Source organism: Solanum lycopersicum, chromosome 11 (genome assembly GCF_036512215.1).
Source record: "Solanum lycopersicum chromosome 11, SLM_r2.1".
In the NCBI taxonomy this organism is placed as follows: domain Eukaryota; kingdom Viridiplantae; phylum Streptophyta; class Magnoliopsida; order Solanales; family Solanaceae; genus Solanum; species Solanum lycopersicum.
Genome location: NC_090810.1, coordinates 7,393,158 through 7,414,154, shown reverse-complemented (window position 1 = coordinate 7,414,154; position 20,997 = coordinate 7,393,158). Strand labels below are relative to the sequence as shown.

Here is a 20,997-nt window from a genome sequence, read left to right as displayed (position 1 = left end):
ACAGTCATAAAAATAATTAATAAAAGATATGAATATATTTATCCATTCGGCATTCATCTGACATATATTAGTTGGTGACGAACATCACAAACTTGAGTTAACAAAGTTTTTCCAGCTGGTGATGTGCAAAGAACAGATCACATAAACAATACGTTGAAAGAAGCCCGGACTACTGTCGTTAGGATCATCAGTTGTCTCATGAAATATTAGATTTACTATACCGAACATATGATATCCATTTTGTGAAGAAAGTAGGTCAAAGAAAAGACGACAACACAATAAAAACCTTAGTCTTGTCCTTCCCCTTATTCTATTACCTTATATAGATAGGAGGGATCCGTAGGAATCATAAGAGACATGTAGGATATTTTCTTGATGATGCTTCTTTCTAGCGTAAGTATACATGTAATGTTGATATAATAAGCAAGAAGTTCAGTTATGTAAACTTCAAAAAGTAGAAATAAAAAATGAAAAGAAGTATTAAGGTAATGACAATCAGATAATTATATTTAAGATATCAATACAATGTAACACAATGGATAATCACCATCCAAACAAGGTGTTTAGACTCCATATAGCATAGGAGTATCACCAGTATTAGATCATCTAACAAAAATAATTCCTTAAATATCTGTCCATGGGTGTGAAAATTTGAAGACGCTATAACATTATTGACCGTTTGTCCACAACGATCAATTTGGTCTTCACAACGCGGCCTACTCATAAAAAAAGTAGCACGTTTGAACTTGAATTAGTTGATCTTTCTATGATGATCCGAACTGTGAAAGCCATTTCTCATATCGTTGAATGTCCCCTGCAGAAACTGTGGGCTTTATTTTATCTAAAGCTTCCAGCAAGTCATCCATCGTAACCGGAATATTCAGAATTTCAGATTTGGACATGTTCTTAATCTTCTCTGTAGTTTTCCCTGATATCTTCTGTCTCATCCCATTAAAAGAAGCATCTCTGCAGACGTTTGTTAGATCGTCTCCACTGTAACCTTCTGTTCTTCGTGCCACTTGGTCAATATTCACCCCAGGAGCTAACTGCATTCAATTTTTAGAATTAATAAAAAAATTCATTTCAATAATATGCGAAATAATGATAGCTTACCTTGATTGATTTCAAGTTTATCTTCATAAGCTCCTTACGACTCTTAAAATCAGGAAGTGGGATGTAAATCCTCTTTTCTAGCCGTCTCCTATAGTAGCACAATGAATCAGCAATTAAACAAGATCAAGAGATGAAAATGAGCACAAATGAAAGTAAAAAAAACTGAATATTCACTACGAATTTAAATAGTAAGGCTAACCTTAGTGCCTCGTCAAGACTCTCGGGGAAATTTGTTGCTGCCAAAACTGTCACCATTTTATTAGAGTTGTTTAACCCATCGATCTGAACTAGAAGTTCAGCCTTAACCCTTCGGGATGCTTCATGCTCTGTAGCAGACCTGAGAAACGGCTTCAAAGTATTACAAGCAAATCTAAAAAATTATAAGTTTAACATAATAAATAATTTTTTATTCTCAAATTAATGTCAATATATTGTTGAGCAGATGCATAAATGATGCGAACGCAAGAGGTAAGTGAAGTAAAGAGGAGAATGACAATTTATTTAAATTTTTAAGGTTTACTTACCCTTCGGCACTGCAAAGATAATCAATCTCGTCAATAAAAATTGTAGTTGGAGCATGAGTACGGGCAATCTCAAATAAGCACCGTGTTAATCGCTCACTCTCCCCGTACCAATCTCCACACAATGAACTACAAGAAATAATTGAGAAATGTTGTCCCACACTCTGTAGCAACAACTTTGGCCAAGAGTGTTTTCCCTGTCCCCGGAGGACCAAACATAAGAACTCCTCTCCGAGGTCTCCGGATTCCCTGGAAATAATATTCAATATAAAAAGTTTCATGTTAAGTATCTACTACACGTTTGTTATTTCCGTGATCGAAAAATTTCTGAGATCATTCAGTTTCAACAAAAAAAAATATTTCCAACTTATTTTCTTAATCATTTTGAAACACCAAAAATAATGAAAAATAATTTGCTGAAATATCACTTCAATCATACAACCATGCACCCGCTCCTCGTGCATTAGAATACTCTTATTCAGAATCAACAAATTATCGATCGTACCTGGAAATACCCAGGCATCAACAATGGCAATACTATTGCTTCCTGTAGAATCCTCTTTGCTTCACTTAGTCCGGCAATATCATCCCATTTAACCCTTGGATTTGTCTCCAATATTTCCTTTTCAAGCCTAGGAGCTAATTCAGGATGAGGTCCATCGTACAATACTGTTGACTCAATCCGTTCTTCAGTATTCTGAAGTTGTAGAGAATAATGATAAGAATATTATAAGAACATAAAGTCTCAGCTTAGTACAAATACAGTAAAGGAGCTTTTGTGAAGTGTCAATACAACAACTTCTCTAAGAAAATTGCATCAATTTAACGTATAGTAACTTGATATTATTTATCTACTAATCAAATACACTACCTTTATCTAAAATCTCATCTATAATCAATTTGGCATTGTACGACAAAGATTAAGATTATTTAATTGGATGTTAGGTACACATGAATATGTATATTTTGAAGAATGACAAAGATTGCATCATGGAACAAGTTTAGCAGACGTGATCTGTGGTTACGAAGATAACTGGAAAGAATGATGCCTAAGAAACTCCAATTTCATCTTGATAAAAAATCTGACAAATCAAGTACTTCTGCCCATCAGCCTTATCTCATGGCAACTCCCATTAGGGTTACTAGAGAGGTACAATGAGAACTAGATGAAGGTCTTTTTTTCTAGGTCCACTAATAAGTCCTCTGCCAAGAAACAGTGAAGCAAGGCAAGCAAGACTGCTGATGATAAATGTTAGTACATTCAATGAAATACAACACAGTGTAGCTACAAAGACATGAAAAATTTGGCATCATTCAAAAAGGGGGACGTTGTCTGAAGATAGAGTACTATTGATTATGTTGAATAACGCAAAAGTTGCAGATATATTCAATTTAAACTAAGTTTGAAATGGAAAATAATTTTGGAAATAAATCACATAAAAGAAGGAATTAGAAATCAGTAAAATTTTGTATCTAATTTAGGAAAATTACATGAAAAGCTTTATTTCGAAGCAAATCGCAAAGAGAGGTCCTAACGCAAGAAGAAATCAAAGTCGTAGAAGGATTCCTTAATTGACAAATTTTTCTTAATATTATTTAATGCTATGTAATTTGTTATCTAATTAAGGACAAAATTTGTGAAAAGGTTTTTATTAAAGTCGAGAAGGAGAAGGAGTCCTACATAGACGAGGATTCCAATTAAACAAGGTTTCTTCGTGGCAGCAGTGATAAAGGACTATTCCTACTTGTTTAATAAAATAGCTTGAGGCGACATAGTTTAAGAAGAACGAAGAAGAGGTTGCGGCGAACACAATTTCGAGTTGAACTAGGAGTTCCACACAAAAGAGGAGTCCTACATGAAGTAGGATTTCTAGTTGAAGTAGGTTTTGGATTCAAGTCCAAATCTAAATAGGAGATAGTTTTGCTCGAAGAAAAATTGCGCACTTACGTACAGAGAAAATCGTAACACTATCAAGAGGTTTGAAAGAGTTTTGGTATTAACTTGGGGAGTGCTGCGAGTTAAGTGAGAAGTTGTAATATTGTATTCCAAAGTCTTGTTTACAATTTGAGTTTTGTGAGTAGGAGTTGTTCGACAAGTTGTAGAGAACATTAGAAGATATAAAATGGGGTTTTTTGTGTCTTTGGGTAGCTAGAAATTAGAGTTTATAATTTCTTGGCTAGCCATTTAATGTTTATAATTCCTCTAGGAATTAGAGTTTATAATTCCTTAGGTTACAAAGTTTTGTAATCGTTGTATTGTTTGAAGTTTATAAATAATACAAAGTGTTGTTCGAATTGATTATCGTTAAGTTTCAAACAGACAGAAACACGTTGTCTGTATGTGTTTCTTTGACAAAATTAGGAGGTAGAATTCAAACATTGGAGTTTGGGGAAATACACTACGATTTGAGTCTAGATGATGGCCTAAATATCAATAGTTTTAAAGGCTATTTATGATTGGAATTTTGTAAAATCTTTTGTGATTTGAGTTTGGATGATGGCCTATAAAGAAACATTGCTAAATGTTCTCAAAGATTGTTAAAGGTAGATGAAGTATTTGTATCTCTTGTAGTGCTATGGTTCCGTAACTACTCACCTGCACATTTGAGCTGATCCCTCCTTCCTACAGAATTTTTATAAAAAAATCAACTTTATATTATTAAATGTTCTCAAAGACAAGATATTTGCATCACTTATTGCGGTGTGTTTCTATAGTTATTTACCATCATAGCACTGTAAATGTTGTCGATGAGATTGTTATTTGACACGATAGAATTATGTGAGTAATTAGTTGCCGCTAGACTTGCAACTTATTGTTGTGCTCGTAGTTGTAGTAGTATTTGTTGTACTTGGTATGGTTGAAGTCTACGTTGTTGTTTTTGTTGCTCTTGTTGTACGTGAAGTCCTACAACCGCATCCTTGTAATGATGCCACCAGCAAAATTATGCAAAGTAAGTTCTCATATCATAAGTCTTTTTGATTTTAGTCATATTTGCAATTTTGTATTGTGGATGAGGAATTAATCCAAGAGTAGTTCAACTCTACAGATAACTTATATTTATAATTTGATAGATTAATTACATGCTCCAATAGGTTAGAATATAGTAAGGGGTATTTGGCAGGATATATTAGAGAAAATAATACATATATTAGCTGTGTTATTATATAGTTCTTTGTTTAATAGGATTTTCATCTAACTATGGTATTAGCAGTACAAGCATTATTGATCCTCAATATACCAAAATGTGGATAAGAAATAATTCAGGCATTACCGATTACAATATCACTAATAAACTCTATTTCGTCTATTCTCATTGATGCTACCAATTAACAACCCCTCATATTCTACAAAAATTACACCATTCACCATCAAATAACAAGAAAAAACCATTTTTTCAAAAACAAACAGTTAAGTCTATCAGAGTGTATAAAGTACGACACATTAAGAAAATTTGAGCAGCCTTATAAAACCTAGGTTGAGCCTCAAATCCAAATTAAAACCAATTGAGCTAGATCACTTTACAAAACCAAGGATCTCACTAATACAACTTTGGATGAATTAGTAGGAAATGTCAAAATTTATGAGATGAATGTTGACAAAAGAGGTGAAGGAAACAAAGAGAAAAATCTTGGATTTAAAGCAACTGAAAGTGATGAATCATATATTGATGATGATGATTTGGCACTGATAAGAAGAAACTTCAAGAAATTCTTCAAAAGAGGATTGAATTATGAAAAGAAAAAATACTACCTACGAAAGAAAAAATTGCTGAGAAACCACAAGGCGAAGGTTGTTTCAAATGTGGTCAAACAAATCATCAGATTAAGAATTATCCTATGTGGGAAGTAGAATGGAAAAAGGGAAGAGCCGAAAAAGAGAATAAGGAACTTCTCAATAAAAAGAAAAACAAAGAAAAGGAACAAGCAATGTATGCAGCTTGGGGAACATACTTGCACATGTATGACGAAGATGATGAAGATCTCGCTTTGATGACCATAGAAGAATCAGAAACTGAACCTGAATCAGACTCTGAAGGAACGAAGGTAAGTCTTTTTTATTTAAAAGATAAAATAGTAAAATTCTCTAAGAAAAAGCTATCCTTCTTATTACTCACTTCCATAGATACAATTTAAGAACTAGTTAAAACGAAGAATCAATTGCTTGCTTCCATGACTAGTTTAAAGTTTGAATATATTAATCTTGAAGAAGTTAGTTCTGATCTCAAGAAAGAAAATCAACTCCTAAAGGAACAAGTACAACAACTTGATTCCTGCACTTTGGCTCTCAAATCAGAAATTTTGAAACAAAGTGTTACTGGGAATGAAAAAGAAAAAATTAGTTGTGACCAAATCAGATGTGACAAAGATCTAATGAGGTTAAACAATGAACTATCTTCTGAAAGGAAAAATTCTAGGAGAATGAATCTTGAACTGTCTAGGATAAAAACTGATCTGGAAAGAGATAATAATTGAACAAAATCTTCCATGATTGTAACACACCTAGGTAAGAATACTAGAAACATAAGAACTGGAATAGGGTATGAACAACCTATGATTGGAAATTCTTTGTTATGTATTATTGGTGGTAACTCAGTCCACTCTAAGGAAAATTGTCCGAAAAACAGAGTTACTGCAGAAAATAAAGCAAGAGGACTTATAAAACTGTTCAAAGGAACAGGTATACTCAAATAAAAACTAATCTGCCCGAATGGGCTCATAGAGATCTTATTCATCCTTTTTATCAATACAAAGGACCCAAGCTAGTCTGGGTTCCTAAATCTAACCTTTGAATTTGCAGGAAAAATGAGAGGAAGCATGCAACATTCACCAATTGAACATGTTGCTTCAGATGCATGATTGAAATTACAAGAAATTCCCCACTTGAGAAAAAAAGAAAAAAAAGAATGGATGAATAACATTGACTGGAAAAAGAAGGTTGAAAAAAAGAAGAAGGGAAAGACTGAAGAAGAATGTGAAAGAAACAGGTCCAACCTATGCAGTATATAACAGTTACGCGCACTCAAATGATTAATCAATCAAAAATATGATCAGCCAAGAAAAACACTTTCAAAAGGAATGGTTTGGAACTTGGGGATGATTAAGGTCACATGAGTATCCCTCAATGATTAATGAACATTGCGCATACTGCCCTATAATCTTGAATTCTATGCTCAGTATTGTACATTGAGTTGTATGTCTCTATACCACTCTTAAAGTCATGCTACTCATGCACTATAGCATTGTATTTGCATGTGACACAGGAGAGAGGCTTAGTAAAATTGAAGAAAAATTAAGCATTATCCAGAGATCTAAGATATATGCACCACAATTATTCATGATTAAATATAAAGTCAATGCATTTGAACCTATTTCTTCCACTTGACCCAAAACAAATATCTTCTTAAAAACCTTATACCAATGTGATGGTCTATTGTTGCGATGAATTTGGTGGAGGACACCTCTACTTTAGTGCCTTATAAAATATATATTGAGAAAGTAGAGTGTTATGGTTCTTAGGGGGAATATTTTGTATTGAGTAATGTTTTAGAGGATTTACCTTGTGAGGGTGAATATTTTGGGGACCCTACACTTGAACAAAATTCACTTGTTAGGCTCAACTTGGGTGCATCTACAGTTAGGGGGAACCTATCGGAGACCCATCTGTCGAACCTAGTTTTTCTATTAGAAACCATATAATCTGGGATTTTGGATTGATGTCAAAAAGTATTATAGTTGGTGCTGCACCAGATAGTACCACGTACAGGGAATAGATTGAGAGAACGTGTTCCTTTACAAATGATATTCAAGAAAATTTGTTCCTCTTACTAACTCTACTGAAATAAAAGATGAGTGAACTATTGTTTCTGCAGAGGGTACATTATTGATTGAACAAGTTTCTTAAAAGTGATCTAAAAAGAGAAAAATAGGATTGAGCGTGCATAGATGAAAGTTACCATTGAAACATAGAAGACTGCTATTTTTTGTTAATTCAAAAGATATTTTTGCTACTGAGAAATGACTTTTATTTATCCTCTCATCTTTTGATATTACCTAGGCACTCTAGCCTTTGACTTCCAATTTTTTCTCATCACAAGTGCTTGATTCTATATATAATTTTGATTACATTTGTGGTGTATATGCTTTTTAATTAATGCTAATGTTGAGTTTGAGTTTCAGGTTCATGTGTATCTCCTATGTTTGTGCAAATACTTTGCTATTGCTAACTGAGTTCTTGATTTTTAAGTGTGGGTGTAGGTGCTAGCCCTAGTGGCCATAATATCGAATTTGTTTCTCTTAGAGTTGTGTATGCCTTCACAGTGTTTTATGATGTCAAAAGGGAGAAGTGCATACTTGTGTAATATTTATAACCCAATTTGTCTACTTTGATCCTCTAATGTGTTTGTTTTGTGTATTAAGTTTAGAGAAACTGACACAACACAGATTGATCTATTCACACAAGAAGCAATGGTTTCTCATCATCAAAAAGGCAGAATTTGTTAGGTACACATGAATAAGTATATTTTAAAGAATGACAAAATTGCATCATGGAACAAATTTACCAGACGTGATCTTTGGTTAGAAAGATCACTGGCAAGAATGATGGCTAAGGAACTCCAATTTTGTGTTGGTCAAACATCTGATAAATCAAGTACTTCTGCCGATTAGTTTCATCTCATGGAAACTCCCATTCGGGTTACTAGAGCGGTACAATGAGAACTAGATGAAGGTCTCCTTTCAAGGTCCACTAAGAAGTAATCGGCCAAGAAAATGTGAAGCAAGGAAAGCAAGGTTGCTGATGATAGATGTTAGTACGTTCAATTAAATACAACATGGTGTAGCTACAAAGACTTGAATAATTTGGCATCATTCAAAAAGGGGGAATTTGTCTGAAGCTAGAGTACTACTGATTATGTTGAAGAATGCCAAAGTTGCAGACATGTTCCAGTTAAACTAAGTTTGAAATGGGAAAATGCTTTTGAAAATAAATCATGTTAAAGAAGGGATTAGAAATCAATAAAGTTTTGTATCTAATTAAGGAAAATTACATGACAAGCTTTATTTTGAAGCAAATCGCAAAGAGAGGTCCGAACGCAAGAATAAATCCAAGTCGTAGAAGGATTCCTTAATTGACAAAGTTTTTTTAGTAAAATTTAGTGAAATCTTTTTTGTTATCTAATTAAGGACAAAATTTGTGAAAAGTTGTTTATTAAAGTTGAGAAGGAGAAGGAGTCCTACATAGACGAGGATTTCAATTAAACAAGGTTTCTTTGTGGCGGCAGTGATAAAGGAACTATTCCTACTTGTTTAAGGTAATAACTTGAGGCGACATAGTTTAAGAAGAACGAAGCAGAGGTTGCGGCAAAGACAAGTTCGAGTTGAACTACGAGTTCCACACAAAAGAGGAGTCTTACTTGAAGTAGGATTTCTAGTTGAAGTAGGTTTTGGATTCAAGTCCAAATCTATAAAAAGGGTGATAGTTTCGCTTGAGGAAAAATTGTGCACTTACATAAAGAGAAAATCAAAATACTATCAAGATGTTTGAAAGAGTTTTGATATTAACTTGGAGAGTGTTGAGAGTAAGTGATAAGTTATAATATTGTATTCAAAAGTCTTATTTACAATCTGATTTTTGTGAGTATGAGTTGTTCGACAAGTTGTAGAGCTTGAAGAACATTAGAAGATATAAAATGGGGGGTTTTGTGTCTTTGGGTAGCTAGAAATTAGAGTTTATAATTTCTTAGCTAGGAAATAGAGTTTATAATTTCTTAGGTTACAGAGTTTTGTAATTGTTGTATTGTTTGAAATTTATAAATAATACAAAGTGTTATTCGGATTGATTATCATTAAGTTTCAAACAAACAGAAACACGTTGTTTGTACGTGTTCGTTTGAGAAAATTAGGATGGTAGAATTCCAACATTGGAGTTTGGCAAAATACACTATGATTTGAGTCTAGATGATGGCCTAAATATTAATAGTTTTAAAGGCTATTTAAGATTGGAATTTGGTAAAATCATTTGTGATTTGAGTTTAGATGATGGCCTATAAAGAAACATTGCTAAAATGTTCTCAAGGAGTGTTAATGGTAGATGAAATATTTGTCTCTCTTGTAATGCCGTGGTTCCGTAATTACTCACCTGCACATTTGAGCTGATCCCTCCTTCCTACAGAATTTTTAAAAAACAAATCAACTTTATATTATAAAATGTTCTCAAAGACAAGATATATCACTTATTGGGGTGTGTTTCTATAGTTATTTACCATCCTAGCACTGTAAGCGTTGTCGACGAGGTTTTTGTTTGACACGATAGAATTATGTGAGTAATTAGTTGCCTCTAGACTTGCAACTTGTTGTTGTGCTCGTAGTTGTAGTAGTATTTGTTGTACTTGGTACGGTTGAAGCATACGTTGTTGTTGTTGCTCTTGTTGTACTTGAAGTCCTACAACTCCGCATCCTTGTAATGATGCCACCTGCAAAATTATGCATTGTAAGTTCTCCTATAATAAGTCTTTTTGATTTTAGAGTCATATTTTTTAATTTTCTATTGTGGTTTAGGAATTAATCCAAGAGTAGTTCAATTCTACAGATAACTTATATTTATAATTTTTATAGATTAATTACATGCTCCAATAGGTTAGAATACAATAAGGGGTATTTGGCAAGATATATTAGAGAAAATGATACATATATTAGCTGTGTTATTATATAGTTCTTTGTTTAATAGGATTTTCAGCTAACTATGGTATTAGCAATACAAGAAAATTTGATCAGCCTTATAAAACCTAGGTTGAGCCTGAAATCCAAATTAAAACCAATTGAGCTAGATTACTTTACAAATCCCTATGAGGTAAAGGATTACCTTAAAATCATGTGACCTAGTTCTGGTGAAAAGATTCACACAAAAAAATTAATATATATTATAACATATATACCTGATGTTGAATTGGGGTCTGAATTACGAGTGATGGGGTATTAATGGTATTGAAATCATGATCAAGGTTACGAAGACCATCGGCATAAATGAGACTGAAGCCACTTTAGGACAATCCTTTTGAATCAATTAGGAAACTGGGGTAAGTATCCATGTACATTTTAAGGAAAGATGGAACCCTTTGCAAATCGTTATTTAACGTGGGTTCAACGGCCATAATCCATTCAAATAGCTCAGTAATCCCTAGATGTTCATCTTTGTTGATGTCGAACTTGTTGAAAAGTATCTTCATTATCTCCTCTTTGATCTTGCTGCTATTAGAAGGATCCACATCCACCATCTTTTCCTTTGACAAAGTTGTTAACGCTAGCTATATGAATGAACAGGACTTGAAACTTTATGTAACGGGTATGCGCTGTTCAGTTTTTAGGGCTTAAATTTCATAATTATAATGGAGAAAGATTTCATGTTTCAGTAAAACAAATATTTAATTAAGGCACTAAGGGTGTGGTTGGTACAAAGGTTGGGTTAAATGTATTTCAAATCAAGTCATTTTCCTCAAATTTAAGAAAAATGACTGTCCTTCAAAATTTAAGAAAAACATTTTCCAAAACTCTCTTTCAACTTCAAATTACAATATTTTTTTATTAAAAAAAAACAATTTATTTTGTCCTTACCCTCAAACCATCCCCTAATCAGTACCCCCCACCCCCAAAAAAATCAAATTAAAACTAAATTTAAAAAAAATATTTTTTACTTCAATTTTTACCCCACCCTTACCCCTTCCCAACCCCCCTACCATCCCCCCTCCACCCCCCCCAAAATATATATATATAAATTAAAAGTTGTTTAAAAGATATTTCCAATTTCAATTTTTTATTTGCTTACCTTCCGCCCCCACCCTCGCTCCCCCATTTGCCCCCTTACCCAGCCCCCTTCAAAAAAAAACATTCAGTTTGTTTTTTTCTAAAGAAATTCATCTTCAAAATTTTATTTTTCCATCCCTATCCTCAACCCCCTACCCCAACCCTCCCCCCCCCCCCAAATAAAAATTCTACTTCAAAATTTAATTTTTTCATAAATCAAACACTAGAAAAATCTTTTCTGAAAAGTATTTTCTACTCACAAACCAAAAATGAGAAAATACATCGAAATCCACTTGTTTTATCGAAAAACATTTTCCTTCATACCAAACATACCCTTAATAGTCGTATTTGTAATAAAGTAAATATGGAGATTTTAAGTATTCCTTCTGTACAAATACTTGTCCATTATTGACTTTTCACACTTCTTAAGAAACTATAAATAAAAGGATAATTTTACAATATCACCATTTGAATATAATAAGTACAATCTCTAGAAATATGTAACAGAGAAATGCCTATAATTAATGATAAGAGTAAAATTAGAAATTAAGTGTAAAATCATCCATTGATTTCATAAAGTGGACAAATATTGTTGGACATCCCAAATAGTATAGTGGACAACTATTATTGGACAGAGAGGGTACTATTTAACTTTTTGTTCTCATGTCCAAATCAATTGAAAGTTGTTTTTTTGTGTGTTCTTATCCAATCGTATGCTTATTCATTGCATGTTTATCCAATCGTATGCTTATTCAACTATAAGTTTATTTCAATAAAATTTGTAATGAATATTTCAACATAGTGTATTTATAGCAATCCTCCTTTAATGTTCATTTAATGTGTTTTAGTAAATCATGAGTTGAACAGAACCAAGGTAAGTGTTCTTTCTTACTCCTTTTCAAGCTTAAGTGTTGTCTAGCATTCCAACTCACATACTCGTACATTCAATGTACTGATGCAAATCTGCATCATATCATGATGCAGACGCAGATAATGGGGATCGACATCAAGCACACTGTTGATCCAGCTGAGCACCCATAGTCAGTTGGTGAGCCTCCTTGCATCCGGAGGACATCGTTTATTTCTTTCTAGTTAGTTCAATAGAATATTGTGGGTTTTTTCCCAACATTCATCTCAGTTAGTGTAGAGGCTTCATAGATAGTAGTTCAATAATCTTTACATTTTTATTCTTGTGTTAAAGTCTTGGATTGCCATTTTGGCCATGTTAAATGTTTAAACCATTAAAGACATTCCAACTATTTTTTTATGCAGTTGAGATAAGTTCTTTTATCATTATAGGTATAATTGTTGTATTCCGCTAAGTTAAGTAAGTCAAGTCAACGGTTCGCTCGATGCCAACAATGGTCAACGAGTGCTAGTCCCGCCTAGGGTGTAGGCTCGGGGTATGAAACCACTGTTGAATTCTTCTCATTATTGTAATCATAATGGACTTTGAGATCAAGAAGTACTCAAATAGAGGGTAATTTTGTGTCTTCAATTAAGAATCTTCCATAAATTTTTCTTTCAACTTCGTTGTGTTTGTGATGACTTCATGAGATTCTTATGTGGCAAACGATATGCAAACTTTAGAAGAACATGAATTTTATGTTCTTGAAATATACTGGAGATAAGAATGAAGAGAATGGATCAATTACATAGACAATATTGAAAATACAAAATTCTTCAAATATGCAAAAGTATTTAATGTATGGAACATGAAAATACAAAATCCTTCAAATATGGAAAATTATTTAATGTATGGTGTTCCAGATGTAAAAATTTAAGCAACCAAATCATAGTTCTAGTAGAGGATCATATCAACTTGCTAGAAAATCTAATTCCATCAATTTATTACAAAAGATGGTAAGATAAGTCGAAAACATATGGAAAGAAGTACTAAGAAATTAATAATTAATGAGACCTAAAATAAATGATAAGGAATATTAGAAAAATTAATTATTAAGAAATCATGGTGTCTTATAATTTATGGTAAGATGAGGTGGATATATAATAAACGGTAAGATGTATTAAGAAATTTAATAATTAAGTAGGCGTAAAATATGTTGTAGTAAGTATTAGGAGAATTTATAATTACACTCTATTTGGATCATTGTTACACATTGTATTGTATTATATCATTATCATACCTACGGTGTTTGTTTTGATGTTACTTCAAATGAATTGTATTATGTTGTTAAATTTCTTTGTTACATAAAAATGAAAACACCAATTTTATGAAACAACCGATTTGGTGTGTTTTCGTTGTTACTTAATTTCTTTCTCCAATTATATCCTCACATAATATTTTGTAACACTGTTTTACCAATCTAACCAACCATTTTATCTACCATACAATACAATACAATAGAGTACAATACTGTCACGCCCGGAGCTTACACACTGACATGGACGACAGCCAAAGACCATTGCTAGCCTCGAGCGGACCCTTGACCTAGCTTACTTAAATCAACCGAATACTTAACTCAATAAAACAATGTCAGTTAATAAATGCAAGAAAAATAAGTTGGTCAAAATGACACTTAAGTCTCATAACAAAATATCTGCAATATAAAGATGAGAGACTTAAAACTAACTGTGTGACTATGTATGAAGTCTCTATAATACTAAGATGGATGTTGGAACAGACCTCACAACATCCTACAAAAGAAAAACTAAAAGTGAAATAAAGTGTCCTTCGGGATGCAAGGAGGCTCACACTGACAGTGAGTGCTCAACTAAACCAACGAGGCGTTGGATGATGCTGATCCTGGTTACCTGCGTCTGTATCATTAGACGATGCAGGCTAACTGGTATCAATACATTGAATGTACTAGTATGCGAGTTGGAATGATATCAACAACTTAAGCTTGAAAAAGAGTAAGAAGGAACACTTACCTTGACTCTGCTCAACTCACGAATAACTTGACTTAATATAAAGCAATAAGACAGATGCACTATATAAAATCTTGTAAAATAATGAAAACACTAGTTCGTTAAAGAAATGTGCAATAACAAACTCAACTTTACTCATATATGAAGTAATATAGTTTCTGTGGGAGATTCTCTAACCGACATCCATCACTATAACCCTAAGTGATGGTACTGCGTCTTACCTCATGTTGCAAGAGGACCGTCCTATACCTTGCCATCAATATAGAACCTGAACTACTAAGTGGATCCACTAGTCTATGCTAAAAATCACTAAGGAATCATTTAAAAAGTATAACCCTTCTTCTATCCATGTTGGCTACATGGTTTATGGAGGCTTCGGTTAATATGAACTTGCATTCCCATATAGGTGCTCAATACTACTCCAAAAAATACTTAGCTCATATGTTTATAAAACAACTTCTTCTCTAGATTGAGGTAATTGCTCAAACTTAGCTTTAAAAGCTCTCTTGGAAATTAATTTCATCTTTACTAAAACTATCCAAAGGCTATGTTGGAAGTCTCAACTTCCTTTCTTTCTCAAAATGTGAAAACATTTTTACTCTTAGGGAATACTTAGTTCCCTTATAACTTTTGAGAAATGAACTCAACTCTTTACTCGTTGCTTAACTTGCAACTTAACTCTTGAGGAATACTTAGTTCCCTTATAACTTTTGAGAAATGAATTCAACTCTTTATTCTTTGCTTAGCTTTCAACTTGAGCCTTAAAACAAAGTTAAAACGTTTCTTAAAGATTCTTGAAAAAACTTTAAGAACTTGCAATGGTTTAAACTTAAATTTTGGACTTGACTCTTAACTTTCCTTAAATTGGATTATGGATTCAAGGTTCATGATCTCATATTTATGGATGATTTCAAAATGTTTAGATGTTCCTTAGAGTGTTGGAATCAACTAACAAATATGGGTACATCACTTAGGAACTAGTACGAAAAGGTGGTGAAAGAATGGGGTGAACTGGCGTCCTTGGCGCTCTGAGAGGCGTGGGGCACCAGGCCCCAAACTTCAGAGGCCAGGTTGGGGCGCTCATGCTGGCGTGGCACCCCAAGGCCTTACGGAAAGAGATTGTGCTTTGGGGCTTTGGCTGGTGTGGCATCCCAAGGCCCTACGGACATGCGTTCTCGACTTTACTCCTCCATTTTTCATCTCTAAACCCTCTAAACTTACATGGTTCTTTCTCCAACACTTAGGATCATTATTACCCTCAATACCCAATATATTTAACTAAAAAAGACAACCCAGAAACACGAATCAAATCAACACCAGACATTCAACAACTCAACCAACAAGAATTCAATAATGTTTTTCAAGAACTTCACTTTTTATCATTCAACCAACTCAAAATTCAATTAATTTAAACAAGTTTGATGTGTGGGTGAACTGACCTAACAGTAAAAGATGTCAAATACCTTCATAGGGATCACCCTCAACGAATTCCACTCTCAAAGTTTGACGTTTTTGGCGAATTCTTGATTTCTCTCATTTTCTTTCTTCTTTTCTCTCTTCTCCAAGACCTAACCGTAAATATAACTTTTCCAAATTGATCTAAGATTGTTTTTACCCCAATAAACCCCTAAAATGAAATAGGAAATTAATTGGTGAAAATACTAGTTTGCCCTTCCCTAAATCCGGATTGGAACTTTCGTCAATCCAACAACCCAACTTTCGAAAGGCATAACTCACTCATATAATATATAAATAGTGAAAAGTCGGTGGCGTTGAAAATGTAATTCCAAGATTTTTCCACCCATATTCAGAAATACCTCTAAAGAGAGTGTTAAGGAGTCCTAAAATATATGGTAAAAGAAAATATATTTCAAAAATTAAGAAATTCAAAAAGTACATGGTAAGAGAAAAATCATTGGGTAAGAGTTCGAAGATTTTGCACCGACTTTAATTGTAGGTTCTTTGCAATGATATCACGTGCGTACTTTAGGAGGTGAAGGGATCCGATACTTATGGTTATTTAGGTAACTTCAATAATATAATCACAGATATATACTAGTTAATTAGGATATGTTACTAGGAATTTTCAGAAATACTATGAACTATAAGTTAGCCATCATGGTGCTTACTACAACCCCCTCCCCCCCCCCCCCCCCCAATAGGCAAGCCTAAACCCAAAGCAGATGATAGTAAATAACTAGAAAGAAATAAGCAGAATATACAGAAATATAATAGGTCTTATAGCATAGCTATGTAATTACGATATATAAAAAATATAAATTGGACCAAAAAGTGACTGAGAAAGACAACTATATAAAGGAACCAATACTGGACCAGGTGTCATTGGTACAAAGCTATATCCATCAAGTCCATTTGAAAGAAGATAGAAAAGTATAAACATGTTTAAAACAAGGAACACAAAAAGCTCCGGACACAAAGAGCTCGCCACGATCAGGGGCGGACCCAGTAGGCCAGACGCGGGTGCTCGAGCACCCATTGATTTCCAATTTTTTTTGTATATATATATATATATAGAAAATATGATACATATGTTATTATAATTTAAATGAGCATCCATAGAACAAAAGCAGCTGTAGGTGAGCTATTTTAAACCTCTGCAATAAGAGGATCGTGAAGCCACTATCGAGTGTTCGAATCACGCCAGTTGCATTTCTTTTTTTAAATTTTTTCCAATGAATTTTACACCTGGTTGTGAGCACCCAAAACCTTTAAATCCTGGATCTACCACTGACCACGGTCCAAATTAACTATGGACATGGGAGATCGGACTCTAAGATGAGCAGGTTGCATCTCCTCCCATGCTTATAAAACTGATTATCGAATCACCACTTTTGCGTGTAAGGATAGAGACATTGTAAGTGGTTCATATCCATTACATCATGAGTCACAGTTGGTTCTAACAAGTTCTTGTCACACCCCAAACATGAACGTGATGGAACCTATTTTTTTAACCAAGACAAGTCAGCCTCAACCCAACAAAAATGAAAGAAAAATGGGAAACAGTAAAGATAAGAACAAGATAAAGCGGAAGAACTTATTCTTCTACTAAAACCCCCAAAATTTGATTGTCACATGTACAAGCTACTAATTACATAAGTGTGTAATTAAGAAATAAATATAAGTCTCAACATTTTCTCTCAAACATAACAAAGTATAAGAAAAGGAAAAACAGGGCCCACTGAATATAAAGCAACTACCTCTTCAAGTCCTTGACGAATCTCGAGATTAATAGATGGAGAAAGATATCACAAGAGTCCGCAGTTAAAACCTGTACAAGTGTATACGCAAGGGTGAGTACCAAAAAATGGTACCCAACAAGCAACTTAATGAGCTAACAACTAGTTAGAAATGGAATATTCCTTACCGTCCAACCAAACATCCTCAAACTACAACCTGCACAGAGATTAGCCCAACCTAGCAAAATACACGACTCATAGACCCAATATTCAAAGTTCAAGCTTCATAAATAAAAAATCTATTAAGTCAAAAGAGTCTATATCATTGACGATTAGCTCAGTCACACATAACACACACATATCAATTTCAATTCACAAATAAGTAACAGATATAAGCATTAAGTGTATCAAGTCATAATGATCATCACTAGCAGAAACTATTTCCCATCGGCTTTATAAAACTAATAGGAAAAGACCTTGACATTGGAAACACTCACATGCAACGACCTTGACATATTAACACTTGCCGGCAAAGACCTCGACACTATAAACACCCGTAAGCAAAGATCTCTACAAAATAACACTCACCAACAAAGACCTCGACATAAAAACACTCATCACACGTCTCATCATCGTGTTCAATGATCAAAGCCATAAGCAATATTACACAACCTCAAATAGAAAACAATTTCAACAATTCACGTCCACATTCATGCTTTCAAGCATTTTATAAATCAATAGGGGTTACATTAAGGCAATTAACATCATCATGTTTATTACATAGCCTTCTCCATTTCAATCCCTCTTTATTTATTTAGATATAGAAAGTGGACAATTTAAAGCCTTTACCTCATTCCCATTACTCCCAACACACAATCAACAAAGGAAGTATACAAATTCAAACTAGAATACAAGATTTAGGAAGTCACTTGGCCTAAATGAACCAAAAATCACTCTAGTAGTTTAGTCTTCCCCTTCCGAACCACTTCCGAAGCCACATAATCTATAATATACATTTATTTACAATAAAATTCCAGAAACAACAATACACATATCAATATTCTTGAAAGGTAGGTTAATTGACACAAAAACCAACTCTAAATTAAGGTTTGACTCTGAAAAAACAATACTTGAAAATATTATTTAAGGTTTTAGGATCTAATTAGGGAAAATAATTTCAGAATAGAACTTGAAATCAGTTCACAAACTCTATTTAGCTAGGAACTTTGTTTTTCAAAAAAACCTCATATTTTGATGTTAAAACTCATGATTAATCAAATAATTTTTAAGGAAAATAATAGCATGGGCCATGGAGTCAGAATATTTACCAAGAAATTTAACTTTTAAAAGGGCAACATACTGAAAAGTCAAGAGAACATATGTTGTGCTATATACATATAAAATAATTCTCTAATGTGTATAACTAGAGGAATGCTCGCGCTATAGAATTGATTAAGATAATTAAATAACTATTGTTTTCATTTTGTAAAATGAAAATTAGTCAGTCGCTATTTTATTCCAATCTAAGTACTTGAAAGTAAAACTAAAAGTGCGCCAAATCCTAAGAATTTAAAAAATATGTCTTCATAGATGCATAACATGAGTTTTTATTTCTCTGAGTAATTCTTATAAAGAGATATCATAAGAAAATATTTCTTTTTTGAGAAAAAGAGTAAACAACCCTCGGGGAGTGGCCTTTATAGTATAAGACTCATGGGGTACTGAAGGAGTCACTTATTGTTATTTGGACAAGTAAAAAGCACTAAGTGGTCACACTTTTGATGTTGACAAATGACAATCAAGTTATACATTGTGACAATTAAAACAAAATTTAGTTGATTTTTATGACTTCCTAACGGAGTGGTATACAACAACAATAATATTACCAGTGTAATCTCAAAAGCTGAGTCAGGAGACAGTGATGTGTACACAGACTTACCCCTACATTGTGAAGGTAGAAAGGTCATTATTTGATTCTTGTGTGCGAAGGGAAGATGGTGACGCAATGGGGTTGATAAGAGATGGATTTGATTGCTCTTCTTGCAGATATGATCAACATATATTATGGTTTATTTAGGAGATAAAATATAAATTAATATTGTAGTTTTGTCAAATATTTGTCGGGGCATAATCCGTGTTACTCTTCTTCTGAAATCTCTTTGTGGGTGATGGACTGAAAATTGCACGATTGCTTTCCTGGCCAAAGCTTGGGGATGCAAAAAGTCATTAATCAAACACCTTCCGTTAGAAAATACAAGATAAGATATATTTTTTAATGGAAGGTGTTTGATTAATGAACTTCTTGCAACCCCAAGCTTTGGCCAGGAAAGCAATCATGCAATTGTCAAAGTCTTCGATGCCACAATACTCTTGAAGGTAATAAATGTCAACTTCAAGAGTCTTCAAGTGGGGTTGAACCTCTATTCAGAAATAAGGTTTGACACGTCATAGATCAATACAAAAACAATCAAATTTACGTCTCAATCCAAATCATCTTCGTTCTCTTATATTGTTTGAAATCTTGCTTCTCTTTTTGAGTTTACTATGCTTGTTTCTAATCGTAATCTCATGGGTTTGAATATAGAAATTCTTGTTAAAACAAATGTAAAATTACTTTTTAGGCTTACTAACGTCTAGTTATAATAAGGTAGAAAAAGAAAAAGGTGACATATCTCTCTGGTTTAACATGAAGCTTAAAATTTCCAAAAAATAAAATGGAACAAAATGATGAAGAGAATAATTTAATGAATTCTTCTGGAATTTCTGAAATAATACCACAGTAACTAATAGAAACAAAGCACAAAATAAATTAAACCTCCACAAATTAACAAAATAATTCAAAGCAAGCTACAAACTAACATTAAAGCCTTAGATCTAAATCAAGCTCCTCTTCATCTTCATTATTCTTTTCTGAATCCCCCTCTTCCAATTTAAGTTGCATGTAATATACTTCCACTAAGATTATCATCAGTGGTTACCAATGAATCTTTTATATGTAAACCCTTTGCACTATTTTTGCTCTTAAAATTAAGGAAACTCTCCAACGCATCAGCTCTAGTTCCAACCATATCAATGTTGTTATTTTCTAGGAGATTTTTTGTACGAAAAAATGATTATCTTGATGGTTAAAATTCATAATTATATTCTGAAAAAAATTGTTGTCTAATAAAAAGTTGGGTTATGAACGACATCAGAATCTACTTTGATTCCAAATGAGGATTGATTGGTAAAAGAACTGTGAAATGGCATATGTGAGCTGAAATTTGAGTAGAGGTAATAGTGAGGATGATAATTGGGAGGGCCAAAATGGTGAACAACATCAACAAGTTTCTTTTTACATTTACACAATGCCCTCTCTTGTTTGTGAGCATTTTGGTGTCCCCCTAGGGTTTGCTTAGTGGAAAATTCTTTCTTGCAAAAGTTGCAAGAGAAAATCTTAGTCTTTGATGAATGCCTCTGTGTGGGTGTTGCCACAT

The 20,997-nt window shown here is 33.4% G+C and overlaps 1 pseudogene; it reads right to left on the bottom strand.

The window, feature by feature from the left end:
- Nucleotides 1-651: 651 nt before the first annotated feature.
- Nucleotides 652-11,481, bottom strand: LOC101257232 (katanin p60 ATPase-containing subunit A1-like; annotated as a pseudogene).
- Nucleotides 11,482-20,997: the final 9,516 nt, after the last annotated feature.